Source organism: Amblyomma maculatum, chromosome 1 (genome assembly GCF_055883805.1).
Source record: "Amblyomma maculatum isolate TAMU_Amacu chromosome 1, ASM5588380v1, whole genome shotgun sequence".
Taxonomy (NCBI): domain Eukaryota; kingdom Metazoa; phylum Arthropoda; class Arachnida; order Ixodida; family Ixodidae; genus Amblyomma; species Amblyomma maculatum.
In genome coordinates this window covers 337,392,375-337,410,432 of record NC_139344.1, presented here as the reverse complement: position 1 = coordinate 337,410,432, position 18,058 = coordinate 337,392,375, and the positions used below count along the sequence as shown (strand labels likewise).

The window sequence follows — 18,058 nt, the reverse complement described above, 5'->3', positions numbered from 1 at the left end:
TTACTTCTTTTCGTGATGACACCATACTCCAACTACAGAAACAGTCCTCATCTAACTATAAGAAGATTAAAGAAAACTAAATAAAAGCAGTTGTCGTTCCGCCGTAAAATAAGCCCGTTCCTCCTTATGCCAATAGTAACGCGATAGCGTGATATGCCTCGTTACCTTTAAAATCCGGTGTCGGTTTCGGCGTTGTAAACGAAAAAAACATGGGTATGGCACTGGCTGGTAGTAGTTGGCAGCTGGCATGGCCGACCACTGATTTTTCAATGGTACGTGCGACTTAACCACGTAATATAAGATAGTTAATGGTAGGAGTTGCTAACTCGGGTTGCTCATTTAGGATGGGAAGGTGGAATAAGAATCAACCCTCTGATGCTCTTGTACGCCGAGTGTATGTACGCGAACGAGGATCCGCTATGACGTCATACCTTCAAGGCGGAGCTTAAGTGTCCCCATAGTTTTTTGTTTTATTCCTGACACTTATCGTGTTGATATCGTTGACTATCTGAAATTTTCTGATATGATATCAGCTGCCCATGTGTCCTGGGAATCTCACGTGTACTTATTATTAACCAAACTTGCTCTAACAACAGGTGCAATCGGTCGTCTCAGATGCATGTTTTCCGCTAAAATATTGGTTTATAATTCCATTTTCTACCCACACGTTAACTACTGCTAGCTCCTCTGGTGCACAACTACATTCTTTAACATACAAAAATATTTGCTATGCAAAAGCGATATCTATGTCATGTGTACAATGCTAGCTATATGCAATAAGCACTGCAGATTCATTTTCACAGTGCTCATGTTATTGCAGCTGCTAAACTATACCGCAACCGTCTTAGTGCTTGACATGAGCATGAAGTGAGAAGTATTATGCATAGCCTGGATGCACTGGTATATTATTGCGAAAGCAATGCTACCCCAAGTCTAACCGCTCATCGCGTGGTCCGCGGCTCATGGACACCCCTGCTCCTCGAGGGTGAGAAGACGACAAAGAAGAAAACGAAGAAGAAGAAGACAACAAAGGAGAAGAAGACGACAAAGGAGAAGAAGACGACGAAGACGAAGAAGAAGAAGAACGCTCAGTCACCCGCATCTAATGCTTTCGCTCCATATTCGATTAAGCAGCGTTGAACCATTCTCACTTTTTAGAAAGAAATGAGTAATATTATGCTATGACGGGGAGAGAACTCAAATATCGTTGTACTATGCTTGAATTGCAAAACGGTGCGTTTCTCTTATTCTCTGCGATCGCGTTTAAACTACCGTCAGTGAATTTATTTGTTTATTTTGCTGTTACACAGCTGAATTTAGAGTAATGTATACATATTGAGAAAGCTTATTTTACTTATCCTGGTGTTTGACCTATCTGGTATATATATATATATATATATATATATATATATATATATATATATATATATATATATATATATATATATATATATATATATATATATATATATATATATATATATATATATATATATACTTCACATACTGCTCGTGAACTGTGGATAAATAAGCGCTACGCACTGAAGGATGAAGATGTGTACATTAATGAGAACCTACCTGCTCAGACAAAGAAGTTGCTGTGGCAAATTAAAAAAGAAGCAAAGAAAAAATCATACAAATTTGTATGGCTGAAAAATGGGAAAATTTTTGTGAGGAAAGTTGAGGGCTCTGGAGCGATAAGAATTGAAAACCTATGTGATATTGATAAGCTCAAATAGCCATGACTGACGACTTCGATTCTTTTGCCGACTGGAACACACATAGAAGTAGTTTGTTTAACTCCCAAGCCAACGCTGCAGTAGATCTTGTCCATATCAACATAAGGAGTATCAAGAAGCATTGGAATTTATTAAATGTCTACCTGTCTGATTTGGCTAGGTACCTTGACATTGTGATTGTGACAGAAACTAATGTTCACCAGTATGAGTCTGACACGTTTATTCTTCCGGGTTTCCAATCTTTCTCTTATTGTCGTGACTCTGGTAGGGGTGGTGGTGTATTAGTATTTGTTAAAGAATGTTGGAACGTTGAAAGAGTATCCTGTGCTTTTACTGTGCCGGAGGTGGTGGCCCTTTCACTCACTTCCAAAGACGAGACATTTTTTGTGCTGGCAATATATCGCCCTCCTAACTCAATACTCGACGTATGTTTTTCTGAACTTACAGAATTGTTAAATCGACACAATCAAATTAATCTGATAATAACAGGAGACCTTAATATTGACATTTCAGAAACAAGGAAGCCTGGTGTTGAGTGCTATTTAGACTTACTTGCCTCATACGGAATAGAGAATATGATTCGTAGTTATACTAGAGAAGAGGTAATGGGCACTAGACTTACTCAGTCGTGCATCGACCATATAGCAGTTAGATTCCCGAATTATAACGTTAACGCTGCAGTAATACGAAGAAAAGTGGCGGATCATTATTTCACTGTGCTTTGTGTGCTCAAGCACGATAGGGAAACGTCAAGTCAGACTGTTAGAACGATAAAAATTATCGATAACAATTGTTTGGACAACCTCGTTCAAACTTTTAACTGGAAGATACTGTTAACTCAAAGTCACGTTGATGCTTATAACTCTTTAGTAGCTAAGTTTGATGAGCTGTATGCCAGTTCCACAAAGGAGGTTAAAATCAGGTTAAGGAATCCTGAGAAGAAATGGATAACGAATGATATACTGAAATTATCTCATCAAAAAGACAAACTTTGGAGTGCGTATAAACAAGATGTCGGGAATCTAGCCTTGAAAGAGCAATACAGGGCCCATCGTAATAAACTTACTGCTGCACTGAGGCTAGCAAAGAAGCAATATTTTTCTGCGGAATTTTCTAAGTGTAGCAAGAATAAAAGGAAAACCTGGAATCTATTAAATGGGTTATTAGGTAGACAGAAAAAACCTAATTTGGATGAGAATTTGCGTTGTACTTTCGGAGAAGTGGATTCTGCGATCGTTGCGAATTCTTTTAATGACGCGTTTCTATCATCCATTAGGGAGCTGAAAACGTGAACTAATGATTCTACCATCCCCTACCAAGGCAAGAAAACAATCAATTCGGCCGCGTTTCCACCTGTTGATGACGAAGAGTTGTGGAACCTTATTCAAACGCTACCAGATAGCAAACCACCAGGATACGATAGGATTAGGTTGCGTGATTTGCGGAGCAATTACTTCATACTTAAAGAAGTACTTTTACATATACTCAATGGTTGTTTTAATACAGGAGACATACCGCCAGGTCTTAAGATCTCAGTTTTAAGACCGATTTACAAGTCGGGAAAAAAGTCGGATCCAACCAACTACAGACCGATTGCCATACTGCCGGTCATTAGCATCCTGATGGAAAAAATTGTCCACCAATATATGACATCTTTTTGTGAAAAGTATTCGTACTACACAGTATGGTTTTCGTCGTAATATTGGTACGGTTGAGCTTCTCGAAGATTGCTGCGATTTTATCAATGGTAATTTGGATGAGAATTTATGTGTTTTTGGGTTATTTATGGATTTATCGAAAGCATTCGATACCGTAGAACACTCTGTTTTGTTAAAAAAATTGGAAAGTGTTGGATTCCGTGGTCCATATCAAAAATATTTTGCAAGCTATCTGTCTAATCGTAAACAAGTAGTAAAAATTAATGAATCATTTAGTACCTTTTCTGATATTCAGTACGGCGTACCACAAGGTTCTGTTTTGGGGCCCTTCTTGTTTAATATTTATGTAAACGATATGGTTGACTTAAAATTAAATGCAAGGTTATTTCAGTATGCTGATGATACGGCATTAGTAATATCCCATGAATCAAGCCCACAGGCACTGAAAATACTTCAGTACGATGTCAAAAAAATAGTAGATTGGTTTTCTGGAAATCAAATATACATAAACAAAAAGAAAACTGCGTTGATATGTTTCCGAAATCCGCACAAGAATGCTGATCTTTCCGCGTCGATTCTTTTGCATGGTAGTGACTGTGTCAATTGTGACTGTTCGCTGCTGCCCTACTCGAACAGTGTTAAATATCTCGGCCTGTATTTTGATTCTAATATGTGTTGGTCGTCTCAAATTGACCACTTATTAAAGCGAATGCGTTCCCTTTCTGTGCAGCTGTATCGTATAAAATACACTGCACCTGTAAAGTTGCGTCAGACTGTGTATAAATCTTTGGGAGAATCTATGCTTAGATACGGCATTTCTGTCTATGGATCGTGTGCGCCCTGTAAGATTAGGAAGGTTGATAAGTTGTTGTGCAGAATCTCCACTAAGTTGCTGTATGGAACTGCTTATGAGAAGGCTGACTACAACACCAGGATGGCTGAAGCAGGTGTTAGTCCCCTGCATGACTTGTACGTGCAAGTGGTAATTCTAAGAAATTACTTTTCAAACCAGTTCAAACAACCAGATAAAAAACTAGAGTCCCTTAGGCACATAGCACGTTACAAGGTACCAAGGGTTTATATCAATTATGGCAAAAAGACACGACAGCTTTATATTCCTTACTATTTCAACAAACTACCACCACATGTGTTGGGTTGCGATTCTATGAAGGCTACTAAATCTGCACTGAAAGCGTGGATTGCAGGTCGCGAAGAAAGCTATTAAGCTTCTTTGTAATTTATGTTCGTTTTTTTTTTCTTTTTTTTTTTTTGCCGATTTCATTACGTTTATTGACTACAGGTTTCAGTGTCTTTTAGCTATTGATTGTACTGAGAAAACTATATATGCATTGTACCAGTTTTTGTTTGTTTTTCTTTTTTGACTGACTGTGTACTATCAGCGTTTTTATATTGAATGCATACCGCTGTGACTGCCGTTGCCCGCCCACAAGCGCTTGCGCTTCTGCGGGCACCCGCTATTTTTTTTGCATGTATATTTCTCGCAATAAAGTTCATGTATGTATGTATGTATGTATGTATGTATGTATGTATGTATGTATGTATGTATGTATGTATGTATGTATGTATGTATGTATGTATGTATGTATGTATGTATGTATGTATGTATGTATGTATGTATGTATGTATGTATGTATGTATGTATGTATGTATGTATGTATGTATGTATGTATGTATGTATGTATGTATGTATGTATGTATGTATGTATGTATGTATGTATGTATGTATGTATGTATGTATGTATGTATGTATGTATGTATGTATGTATGTATGTATGTATGTATGTATGTATGTATGTATGTATGTATGTATGTATGTATGTATGTATGTATGTATGTATGTATGTATGCATGCATTATGTATGTATGTATGTATGTATGTATGTATGTATGTATGTATGTATGTATGTATGTATGTATGTATGTATGTATGTGTGTATATATATATATATATATATATATATATATATATATATATATATATATATATATATATATATACTTTTGTTATTCCCTTATCAAGCGTTTTAATTTGTTTACTGCCAGTGTGTATTCATTGGTGCTGTCCTGCAGAATGACGGCTTTTCCCCCGTAGCCTTCCATTTGTACAGAGAGAGCACGTTGTGAAAATAAGGATATGATTTCATATGATGCCCAGAAGCACCACCTTCCAGCCAACTTCACGCTCTCTCTCTCTTTAGCTAAGCAGCTGCTACCTACCCGCCCACCTCACACCCCCGACGCACTTACGCATCAGATGCTTGATCAGTGCCAATGTGTTTCCCTTCAACTTCTCGGAACAGCTTCTTAAACAATATTGCATCGGTCATTTGATTTCTAGAAGCACCACCCTCCAGCTACCCTCCTAGCTACCCTCATAGCTAGGTAACTACTGCCCACCCACACAAACTCACCCGCCCGCCCATTTGTTCCCCCACATTCGATTCACTTCCGTCAACCTTCTGTCATAAAAAAAAAAAAAAGAAGAAATATTGGTGCGTGAAGGCTCACTTAGATCAAATTCTTTCCGTAGAGTAAAAACACTGAGGTCATCATCGAAGGAATATCCAACTGTTTTCGAAGAATTGTAGCATCAGATGACTGGCCAGTGCCAGTGTGCTTTCCCAATTAAATTCTCCGATTTAGCTCCTTAAACACTGCTGCATCAGTTAAGTGCCCCGTTTACTAACACAAAAGCTCTGGACTCGAAGTAAGAGCCACAATCCGAGAGCAGCGTTTTTCGCCTGAACTGTAGGCGACGTGTAAAAAGGATTGAGGAGTATCTTGTTTTCTTTTTCGGTTCTTGTTCTACGAATGGCCTCCCGCGGCCTTCACGCCCGAAGAGAAGGTTTCACGACGTTAACGAGGTGATTGCTCTCCGAGGAAAGCGTGCACCCGGAAAATCGAGAACATCCCGCGAGGCCAATTACGAAGTCGCATGGTAACGGCACGCTGTGATCACAATGTGACGCGCACATTAAAAAAAGAAAAATAAAAGAAGAAAAAAAGACACCAAGTACACGCTACGGACTTTTGCCGAGCAAGAAAAGTCTTCGGTACTTTTTGGTGCGCAATAACTGACAGGGCCGAGATTCGCACTCGAGGAAGGAAACCAGAAAGAGAACAAGAGAACGAATTCTGAACGGCTGTACCCTGAATGACTGGAACCATAATATAGGAAAGAAAAAGTCTTGACCGACATGCGTTATTATAACTGAGCGTTGTTCGCAGTCAGTATTTTTGTCACGCATGAAATACGACGATCTTCTTCCCTTGCAAACTTCTGTGAATAAACTAGTTAAAGGTACATCGAGGGCAATCTGAGTTTGGCCTGTGTTGATAGTATACAACGTTCCATTTGAAAACCTAGGGACCACTCACCAAGAGAAGAACTTTTATAAGTCAGGAATAGGTTTTTGAGCGCTGATTGTGGAGGTATATAGTCTACGCAGCCATTCACTTCAGGGTGGTGGCAGCATGTCCTATTGGTAAGAACGTCTCCTGTTTTACTACACTGGCGAGAAAGCTTGAAAATCGAAATTTTCTCAGCAATAAACGTGAATTTATTTGCCGAACAAACGTCAGTATACTCGGAGGGAGTGAGAGAATCAATTTAGTAAGGAGAATAATTGAGTGGGAGTTGCCCTCAAAGTCCCGTTAAATTGGTACCGTTATGATTGTTCGTGCGGAGTCTGGCACACTGACGAGCTTGCGGCTCCGGCGCGATGGCATGTCGTTTAGTATATGTAATATAATAAATAGTGTAACGTAATTTTGGTTGTTTGGATTGATTTATGGGGTCTGGCGTCCGAAAGCAACTCAGACCATGAGAGACGCCGTAGTAGAGGGCTCAGGAAATTGCTACCACCTGGGCTTTTTAAGATGCTCTGACATCGCACAACACGCGGAAGCCTTGCTTTTCGCCCCCATCGAAATGCGGCCGCCGCGGCTGAGATTCGATCCCGCGTCCTTGGGTCCAGCAGTCGATTGCCCTAACCACTATGCCACCGAGGCTGGGCCGTATTGTTAGTGTAGTGTAGTGTGATGTGATTTAATGTAGTGAACTGAGCAGTACCGTGTAGTATAGTGTAGTAAAGTACAGTGTAACAAGTAGCGCAGGGTTATGCATAGGATGTGCTCTTAGCATACACCTTGTTTCATATCATTCAATGTTTATATTTTTCTTTTTTAAATAACAAACCTTACCAGGCGATAGACGTTCCAACCTACCTTCATGTGGTATTACTGATTAGTGACGTGAATAGCGCACAACAACCATAGACCATCGCAGCTTATTTGAAAATTTTTCGCATACCGAACAAGCGAAGCCGATCGGGTTCCCGTTGAACTGAAGATCGAACGCCCGCGCTGTACCGTCCACGTTCACCTGTCTTTGGCGTCGGGCAGCTGCGGCTCCTCGGGCGCTTCGTGCTGATACTTGGTGCCACTGTCTCGACATGGCAAGCTCACACCACAAGAATCCCTAGCTGCTGAAGCTTTGACTGCACTTCGCGGGCGTGTAACTGCGGGTCTGCAGGTACGGTCATCGCTCCGGCTCAGGTGGCGATAGCCAAGTCCTTCCTAAGTATATGTATACTTGAGCTAGTTGTTTCATAGCGCGAAGAACTGCTAGTCACCCTCGTGCCGCAAGATTTCCCTCTGTCGTTTATCGTTGACCGCTACCTCTCTTGTACAGAGATTGTACGCTCACAAGCTCGGTGAGCCATGACGCTGCGACGTCACATGGAATAAGGCACCGAATCTTGTTATCCCGATCCCAACTCTCTGTTGTTGAGGCAGGGACTCCCCGTCTATTTCCAGGCTACGAGGCGGACGCTTCAGTGTCTACAATTCCGCTGCTAGTACTGCAAAATATTGCAATAGCTATATATGCCTACTTTAAAGGCACATTAATCTGGCTAGGTGGTTACCTCATTCAAACATGTTTTTTGGCATCAGTTGACCCGCTACCTGACAAGGTCTAACTTGGCTAGAACATAGCATAATTTGTAGCATACTTATACCAAGCTTTATAACCAAATACCCTTTTTCTAAGCAGAGAATTACAGTAAACTGGAATTCAGAGAAAATAATTCCGATTTAGCTTGCGATTGTAACTAAGTTTTTATTATACATTTAAAGATACAGCTAAAGAAAAAAAAAAGGCTCGCACGCGAAGAAAGAAGACCATATAACGAGGTAATCTGAATGTTTGTTACGCCAATCCTCGAAATAAACTTTTGCTTTCTCTACCTTAGTTTCTGCAAGGGCTCAAGCGTTGGCAGTTTGTCCATGTGACGAGTACCATTGCACGAGGAATGGTGAAGTTTTCACTCTCCTTGCAAATATAATTCCTTTCGCCAGAATCCGGCCACGTCTCACTTAAGCACGCTGACATCTTTCTCGTTTTTTTACCATCTCCAGCCGGAGCAAACACATTATATTTCCGTGGCTTTTCTAGCACGTGTACGTACCAAGATGTCATTTTCCTTTCCAATTCTGTTATCTTAGTCCTCAACTAACTAATTGAACAAGGTGCTCCCCTGAATTCTCCGTCAAGTGTAACTGCCAAGATTTATTTATAACTAAGCTTCGACGATACCTGACACCAACGTCATGTCGTGAACGGCCGTGATATAAACAGAAGTAAAAATGAAGGAATAAAGTCAGTTTGAAGGAATGAAGTCAGAATGAAGTCAGTATGTATATATATATATATATATATATATATATATATATATATATATATATATATATATATATATATATATAAACGTCTACGGTAACGCTACTCAGTTCATGCTCAAACTGTCAAAATGGAATTGATGAATGCATTTTCTGGGACCTTTTCCGCAGTTCTTCACAGCAAATTGACAAATCTTATGTTTTCATGAAAGATAAACTTGAATGCAAAAAAGGAAAAAAAAAACAAGTTTTTCTCCCCTATTATGTAATTCCCTCGTGTACTTAAGGGAACTATAAATGAAATGTTATGACCACTGTAAAGTGTCATTAAAATGAAAGCGCTCACATTGCCAAGATGAGCAATATATGAAACATAGTACCGACATGCACAGAGCAATGTCCTAGACAATGACATTTCAGGTTTTTGTGATACGCTGCTGCACCAGACTCTTGGGGTCACGTGGTGAAGTTACATCAGACTTGGTATTTTGAGCTCAAAGCGTAATGACAGTTCTCACCCATCGTATAACCCCTAAATTCCGCATTGGCATTCGCAAAATTCTCTCCCGTATGTGCAATGCGTGATCGGTCGGCAGTTTCTTCCACGACGGCCAGCGGTTACCAGAGGGGTCCGTTACAGGGCGCTCTTGCATAAGCAAAGCGTTGGGAACAGGGCGTGTAATATTTTCAACCGGGAACGTCAGCAGCATCTGCCGAACATCCTCGTAGCTACTCAATTTACTTAACGCTTCTCTCTTTCTCAGAGTAGCAGTGACTGTTCTGCACGTACTTTCAGGTGAGGCCAGACGTTTCTCTCACGGCCTCAAGCGTCCTTGAGCGTGTTACAAGAAGCCCGTAGCCGGCAGCACGTGGCGTGCATATTTTATCATTGCGATTCCGCATGCCGTGACCGTCGCGTCGCTCAGGATACACCCAAGGGCTCTTTTTATACACCCTCCTCTCCCAGTCACTACTTTCACTTTCCTCGTTGAGGCATACGAAAACGACTGTGCTCATACTAACCCCATAATGTAAGCGCGACTGTCTTGGAGGCTGTATGCTCTCTACTTGGGTCTTTTATCCCAGATACAAACAACCTCTAGGGCGGTAGCGCTTAAACCCGCTTTCGGTTGTTGACTCGTAAGCGCTTCCTGTACTTGCGGACAGACAACTTCATCACGGTGAGGTGACAAGTGACCTTGTCTTCGTCCAGCCATAGGACCAAAGACATGGCCTCTCGAGTGTTCTTCGGCCAGCTGACGTCGGTCATCGTGGACATCTACAATGGTTTCTGGTCCCGGAGAGATCCCCGCACCGAGGGGTGGGGCGGCATTGGTGACACCAAATTCGTGCTGCCCTTGCTGGTCGGTTACGTATACTTCGCCAAGGTCGGCGGCCCGCGCTGGATGAAGCACCGTAAGCCCCTAGATTTGAAGTGGGTCATCCTGGCATACAACACGCTTACGGTGTTCGCTAACGCCTACTTCGCTGCGAGAGCCCTGCAGATCGGGTACCTGTCAGGTCACTACAGCCTCTTCTGCCAAGGCATCCGGTACAGCGCTCCCAGCGGTACGGACTTCGCTATTCTGCGGCTCATTTGGTGGTACTGCTTCGTGAGGATCGCCGACTTCCTAGACACGGTGTTCTTCGTGCTGCGAAAGAAGAACTCGCAGATCAGCTTCCTGCACGTCATCCACCACTTCCTAGTCGTGCTCAGCGGATGGTTTTATATGAACTTTGGAGCCGATGGGCAGCCCTTCATAGGAGTGTTCGTGAACGCATCGATCCACGTCATCATGTACTCCTACTACTTTCTCGCCGCCCTGGGTCCGTCAGTGCAAAAGTACCTATGGTGGAAGCGCTACCTCACTGAGCTGCAGATAGCCCAGTTCGTGGGCCTAATGATGCACATGTCCATCACGCTTTTCTACGACTGCGGATATCCCAGGTTCCTGACGCTGATCGCATTGTCTCAGGGCGTTTTGGGTCTCATACTGTTCGTAAACTTTTACTCCAAGAGCTATGTCAAGAGAAAGGCGCGAAGCTCAGAACGTGACGGAGCCGTTAAAAGTGACTAAATGCACAGCGCGCAAAGCTAGGTTGTCACAAACGCGTTACCGATAACCGTTTCATTCATCCCGACAACATTAAGCCACCGGTCGTAACAGCGGTACGGACCCTGTACGTCGGAGAAGCGTGAGATACCCTTATCATGCTTCGCGGCGAAAAAAAAAAAAAATACGCTGCATTTTTTCCCCCACGCCTTAACGGCCGGATATAGGCGTCAAATACTTTAACCAAATAATGAATTTAAAAAGGGATTATAGGCAACTACTCCACTGGTGTAGCTGTTGCTTGTCTTTAACGACAAAAACAGTCTGCGATTGCCTGAATGATGCATGCATAAACGACACGTGCTACATTTAGAACAGCGGGAACAAAGTTGCTCATGACGTTGTGACGCAAAGCAGGCAGTTTGCAGTGTTTATGTTGTGCCTACTTATTTATTATGATAACGACACTAGCACTGCACATAGGACCATAGCCTTACATGTGAAACAAAATAGACGGTCTAGTTGCCCCTGTCAGCATCAAAACGCTGGACACCTCAGTTAACAGCCCTGCGCAATCTTCACCGCGGTTTTAATAAAGGATATTATTGTGATGTCGAAATGCATCTGTCAAGGTCCACTTTCTGGGTAAAACTGTTCTGTAATAAATCTGCTGGTGGAGATGAAGAACGCATGCAGGCCGCCTTCATCTTTTGCTTTGTCATCTCGTCACAAAAGTTTGCAGATACTTCTCTAAATCTTTTCTTTCGCTTTTTACGAACGGACGAGATCTCGACCATTGTGCTCTCCTCAATATATATATATATATATATATATATATATATATATATATATATATATATATATATATATATATATATATATATATATATATATATATATATATATATATATATATATATATGGGATGCGAGAACATTTATACATCAAGGTTTTAAAAAATGCGGTGGGCCCCAGCCAGTGCAACCAATCCAGAGCGGTTCAGGGTCGTCTATGGTAATCTTTCTCGTTCACCAATGTTAATCAATTAGCAAGAATTAATTAGTGTTTTCAATTACTGTCTTGAAAGAAAAAGCGCCAATATAAAAGTTGTAGATCTCCTCGAAAAACGGCTAGCTATGTTGTTTCCATCACGTTGCGTCTTACGCTGCCCTATGTATAGGCCTTCAAAAGATGCTCTTATGTGACTAGCTGTAATTTTAAATCCTTCGCCAAGTGCGTACAACCAGTTTCATCGCAGAGAGCACTGCCCAGGAAAGCGAATTTTGTTATCTCAAACGCATCTCGGTGGGAGAGGCTTTAAACTGGCGCCGTAGTCACCAGGAATATATTTTCTTTTATTGCGCCAGGCGTCGTTTTCGGCTGGTAAGTATACGTAAACGCTAGTTTGCTGGAAACAACGTAGCTAGCCATTTTTTTGAGAAGATATATAACTTCTGCATTGACACTTTTTCTCTCAAGCTGATAAGTAAAAATAGCTAATTAGTCATTGTAATTAATTAACTTTAGTGAATGAAAAAAATGCTGCGTTTCGGACGGGGTCCGGCCTGTGAAGGAATGCAGGAATGCAATCCTTGACAAAGGCCGGACCCCGGCCGAAACGTCGGATTAAAGTACCCGTATATCGTTTTTTTTTGCCGTGCGCAATGGCGTTTGTTTACACACACACACACACACACACACACACACACACACACACACACACACACACACACACACACACACACACACACACACACACACACACACACACACACACACACACACACACACACACACGCACACGCACACGCACACGCACACGCACACACACACACACACACACACACACGCACGCACGCACGCACACACACACGCACATATTCCTTCATATATATATATATATATATATATATATATATATATATATATATATAGTTGGCGTTGGCGCTTTGTAATTCATATCAAAGCAGAAGAAAAAAACAATCACGGTGGGATGGACCACCGCAGCGCGCTTATATATGTATACGGGCAATCATTCTTTAGCCATAAAATATATTCACAATATTTTCCTATTGGTCAACACAAAAATATATACATATATGAAGCATTCCCGTATGTTTTCCTTAGTTAAGTGAATGCTGTTTCCATTCAGATATGCAGAGATACTATAATGCATTTTTCTTTCCTTGTCTGCAACCATGCAGCAATGTATCAAGGATGTTGAGGTTAACTAACAAGACGCAAATAATTCGCAGACTCACATCTGAGCGATACGAAACGTTAGACAGGATTATTATACAACAGCAGTATTATATTCAAAAGAAACAAAACAAAAATGCCCAGGCTTATTTTATCGTACGAGCTACTACAAGACCACTGCGTAGCATCGCACAATGAAAAACAACAACAATAACGGCGCATCTCTCTTCTTTTTGAGCTAAGCAAACTTTATAAAATGAAAGGTACTGAAAGGAAAATTTGTAACAGCCACGTCGTAACGTCCAGCTATATTTTTAAGGAAACAATTTTTAACGTGCAATTCACGGCGCTGTCACGGAACAGCATTCGCCAGCCTCCCGAATTTATTGCATGGGCGTCTTGTCTCTTGCGTCGAGCGGAACAATAAAGATTTCCTCGAGGACAATGAATCGTTAACCTTGAAAGAAACAGGGAGAGAAATAAATAGGCGACAAAACGGAGGGAAGTGAGAGTGAAACGGCGTAGTACACATTGCGGCGCAGCGCGCCAGAGGAAGATGACGTTCAAGCATTCGGCGCGGACAAGCGTAAAAAGATAGCGATAAATTAAAAAAGGGAAACACCGGCCCACTTGTGTTAGTTGTTTTTTCGTAGCTGTGAGGTAAGCGAAGCGAGATGCTAAACACCGCTAAAAGGCCACCTCACGACTTGCACAACGTAACCAAGGCGAGTGAAGACGTCTGTCTGTAAACAAGGGAGGTTTGTACGCTACCTTGGGCACGGCGTTAAATATTGACAGTATTTGTTATGCTAGGAAGCGGCGTTGGCTGTAGCGTTAAACGTGGAGTGGACAATAGTTAGTATAGCTAGTCTAGAAGTGTACCCATCAAGACGTGGTATGTCTGAAATAAGGGCGTTAGTAATTGCCACTAACGACTGTGTGCACTACCTCTTTACTCCTCTCTCTCTCTCTCTCTCTCTCTCTCTCTCTCTCTCTCTCTCTCTCTCTCTCTCTCTCTCTCTCTCTCTCTCTCTCTCTCTCTCTCTCTCTCTCTCTCTCTCTCTCTCTCTCTCTCTCTCTCTCTCCATCCCTCCCTCTCTCTCTCCCTCCCTCCCTCTCTCTCTCTCCTTTTCTTCTCACTTTTCACAAAGTGTAAATCTCAGGCGAGTAACAGCGACTGACATTCCCCTTAATTCAAGAGCCTCCTTTCGGACATTGTTTTTCGGGCGAGTAGTCTAAACAAGGACCCTGAAAGAAAGGGAGTGACGAAAGAACAAATATGATTAACCTTCTATGAAAAAAAAAAAGAAGGGGTTTATGATGTAATTTCCAGTATATAGTCCGTGGTGGGGAATATTTCGCGGGGCTCAGTTATTCTGAGAAAAAGCATTGTTACCAGATTATCCGTACCCGATAAACACCGTATTTACGCGATTATAAGCATCCGCCGATACTAAGCACCCCCCCCCCCCCCCCCCCTCCCACCCAACTTCGCCAAAGTTAAAAAAAAAATAGATAAAAAAAGGTCATGCAAATTCAAGGACCCCCTCTTTCGCGAGGAAGAGAGCGTAGGCAAGGCAACCAGCGCGCATGCTCGCACAGTCGACTCGCAGCCGTTGGAGCTTCTTCTGTAGCTGCGTTCCCACACTACTGCGTTCTACTAGCTGCGTTCCCACATTTAATCATCTCCTTTAAGGGTATGACGGGATAGCGTAGGCTACCACCAGACATATATAGTCCGGCTTTAACCAAATGGCATGAACGGGCCTGCGTGGCCTAGGCTTAGATTGCTTGACTAGGCATACAAAATCACTCGAGAAGGTTGATTCTTATTCACCTTCTTACATGAAATGAACAACCCGCGTTGGAAGCTCTTCCACTTATTATGATATCACCTGGTCTCGATAACTCAAGCAATCTATGAAGACATCAGCGCCCGGCTATTGCAGCTAATACCCGCCAGCACTACGTCCACGATTTCTCACTTGCGACGCCGACGCCAATCCGAATCTTCTAAGTCTCAGGATCTTTAACGCTCCTGCGTTAAGGGAAAGATGAAGAGAGCTGCTCACTAACCAACAATTTAAAGCACCAGAGAATCTATGGATCTACTTCCCCTCCCTTCAATCATCATCATCATCATCATCGTATTCTTTTAGGGTCAACAATTGACAACATGACAGTCTCTACGGCATGCATTTATTTCTCCTTGTTTTACAGAAATTGACTGACTGCTGTCGTAGTATCCGCTGCTATATCAAGGACCGCTTAAATGCTGGAATCAGGGTACTTTCAGAAGACTTCCCGCAAACGAAATCATTCTTCCTCTGTGTATATTACCATGTTATGAAGTTATTCTTTTGCAAAAAGAATGTTTGGATTATTTATTCTCCTATATTCTCATGATGTGCATTAATATTATAGTAATTGTAATCGTTGTAATTCCACATTGAGTGCCTTCTCATTGCTGCGGCGCGCGCGCGCGCGCGCACACACACACACACACACACACACACACACACACACACACACACACACACACACACACACACACACACACACACACACACACACACACACACACACACACACACACACACACACACACACACACACACACACACACACACACACACACACACACACACACACACACACACACACACACACACACACACACACACACACACACACACACACACACACACACACACACACACACACACACACACACACACACACACACACACACACACACACACACACACACACACACACACACACACACACACACACACACACACACACACACACACACACACACACACACACACACACACACACACACACACACACACACACACACACACACACACACACACACACACACACACACACACACACACACACACACACACACACACACACACACACACACACACACACACACACACACACACACACACACACACACACACACACACACACACACACACACACACACACACACAGAGATGTGCGAAATAACCAGCGCATTATACGCACACGCATATATTTTAAGTCCGAAGGCAGGTTTCCAGCAATCAGTTTTAATTAACCAAAAAGGTTCCAGGACAACGCAGAGGGATATCCAACGAAAAATGGTAGGGGTAACGTGGAGAGATAAGAAGCGTGTAGAGTGGGTCAGAGAAAGAACTCAAGTTACTGATATTCTAGTGGAGAGCAAGAAGAAGGAATGGGTATGGGCAGGGCATGTAGTGCGAAGAGAGGATAACAGATGGCCGCTAAGGGTAACAAACTAGGTTCCAAGGGAAGGAAAGCGTAGCAGGGGGCGGCAAAACGTTAAGTGGGCGGATGAGGTTAATAAGTTCGATGGGGTCAATTGGATGCAGCTAGCACAGGACCGGGTTAATTGGAGAAATATGGGAGAGACCTTCGCCCTGCAGTGGGTATAGTCCGGCTGCTGCTGCTGATGATGGTATTATTATTATTATTATTATTATTATTATTATTATTATTATTATTATTATTATTATTATTATTATTATTATTATTATTATTATTATTATTATTATTATTATTATTATACAGCTTGCAGTTTGTAACGTGCAACAATGTCGCACTCCGAAATGGGTTTGAGCTCCGTTATAACTTCTGCGCTTCCTGAGTAAAAGGCAACAAAACGTTTTAGGGTTCTATATATGGCGGGATTATAAATGAAACGGAGTTAAACGCGCGTTAAATGTTGGAAACACATTTGAACAATAATTCCGAAGGAGTTACATGAAGGGCTTGAATCGGGAGAAGCATCGGCTACGCCCCCTATTGCTGCTCTGCGGTAAGCTTCTTCGAATAGCCTATACATTTCTCCGCGACTCGACCCACAGAAACAGACAAAATTTATTTTGTACATTTAGTCAATTCTTCTTCCTCATTTCGGAAACTTGAGCCCATTCACGTTTAGCTGTATTTGACACGTGTTATACAAAGTAAAACGAAAACAGTAGCCTAAGTGGGTGACAACACGATAAGTAGCACTTATGTCATTAAAAAGGCTTTCGTAATTTGAGTATGCACAGCCGGTGTATCACTAAAATAATGATACAGGGCCAGCGTGACTACCGAAGCATAGGAATAGCTGCAGTTATAACATAGACAACTGCAGAAAAACCACACACACACAAAAAGCTGCAAGATTATGAGCCCGCTGCGCACTTAGGTAGTGATATCTGCAAGGCTGGTTATACAGCGAACGCTTAGATGCAAACCTGTTGCTCTTGCTGTTTTCAAAAACATACCTTGTTCCATACTTTACATGCCACAGATACGAGGCCAAACAGTGGACATGACTGGCGCATCTTTCTATCAGCTCGAGAACTGTGAGTGCAGCGGACAAATATTAATGGCATGCTCGAAATGATGCTTTGTCTGATACGTTTTTTTATATATGTCGCGCCGCAGTGGCTCAGTACATGGTTAGGGCGGCCGACTGCGGAAGCCAAGAACGTGGGTTCAGTTCCGGCCGCGGCCGCCGCGTTTCGATGGAGGCGGGAAGCAAGAGGCCGAGTACTCTACGATGTCGTGCAAGTTTAAGAACCCCCAAGTGGTCGCAATTTCCGGAGCCCTCCACTACAGCACCTCTCCTAGCATGAGCCACTTTGGAACACTAAGCCCTATAAACTAAACTAAACTAAACTAAACTAAA

At 42.3% G+C, this 18,058-nt stretch overlaps 1 protein-coding gene and 1 pseudogene across 2 annotated transcripts in view; one reads left to right on the top strand and one right to left on the bottom strand.

Moving 5' to 3' along the window:
* Positions 1-18,058, bottom strand: part of LOC146207521 (uncharacterized) — a 272,224-nt gene that overhangs the window by 38,800 nt on the left and 215,366 nt on the right. The window lies entirely within an intron of this gene.
* Positions 10,330-11,178, top strand: LOC146207523 (very long chain fatty acid elongase AAEL008004 pseudogene; annotated as a pseudogene).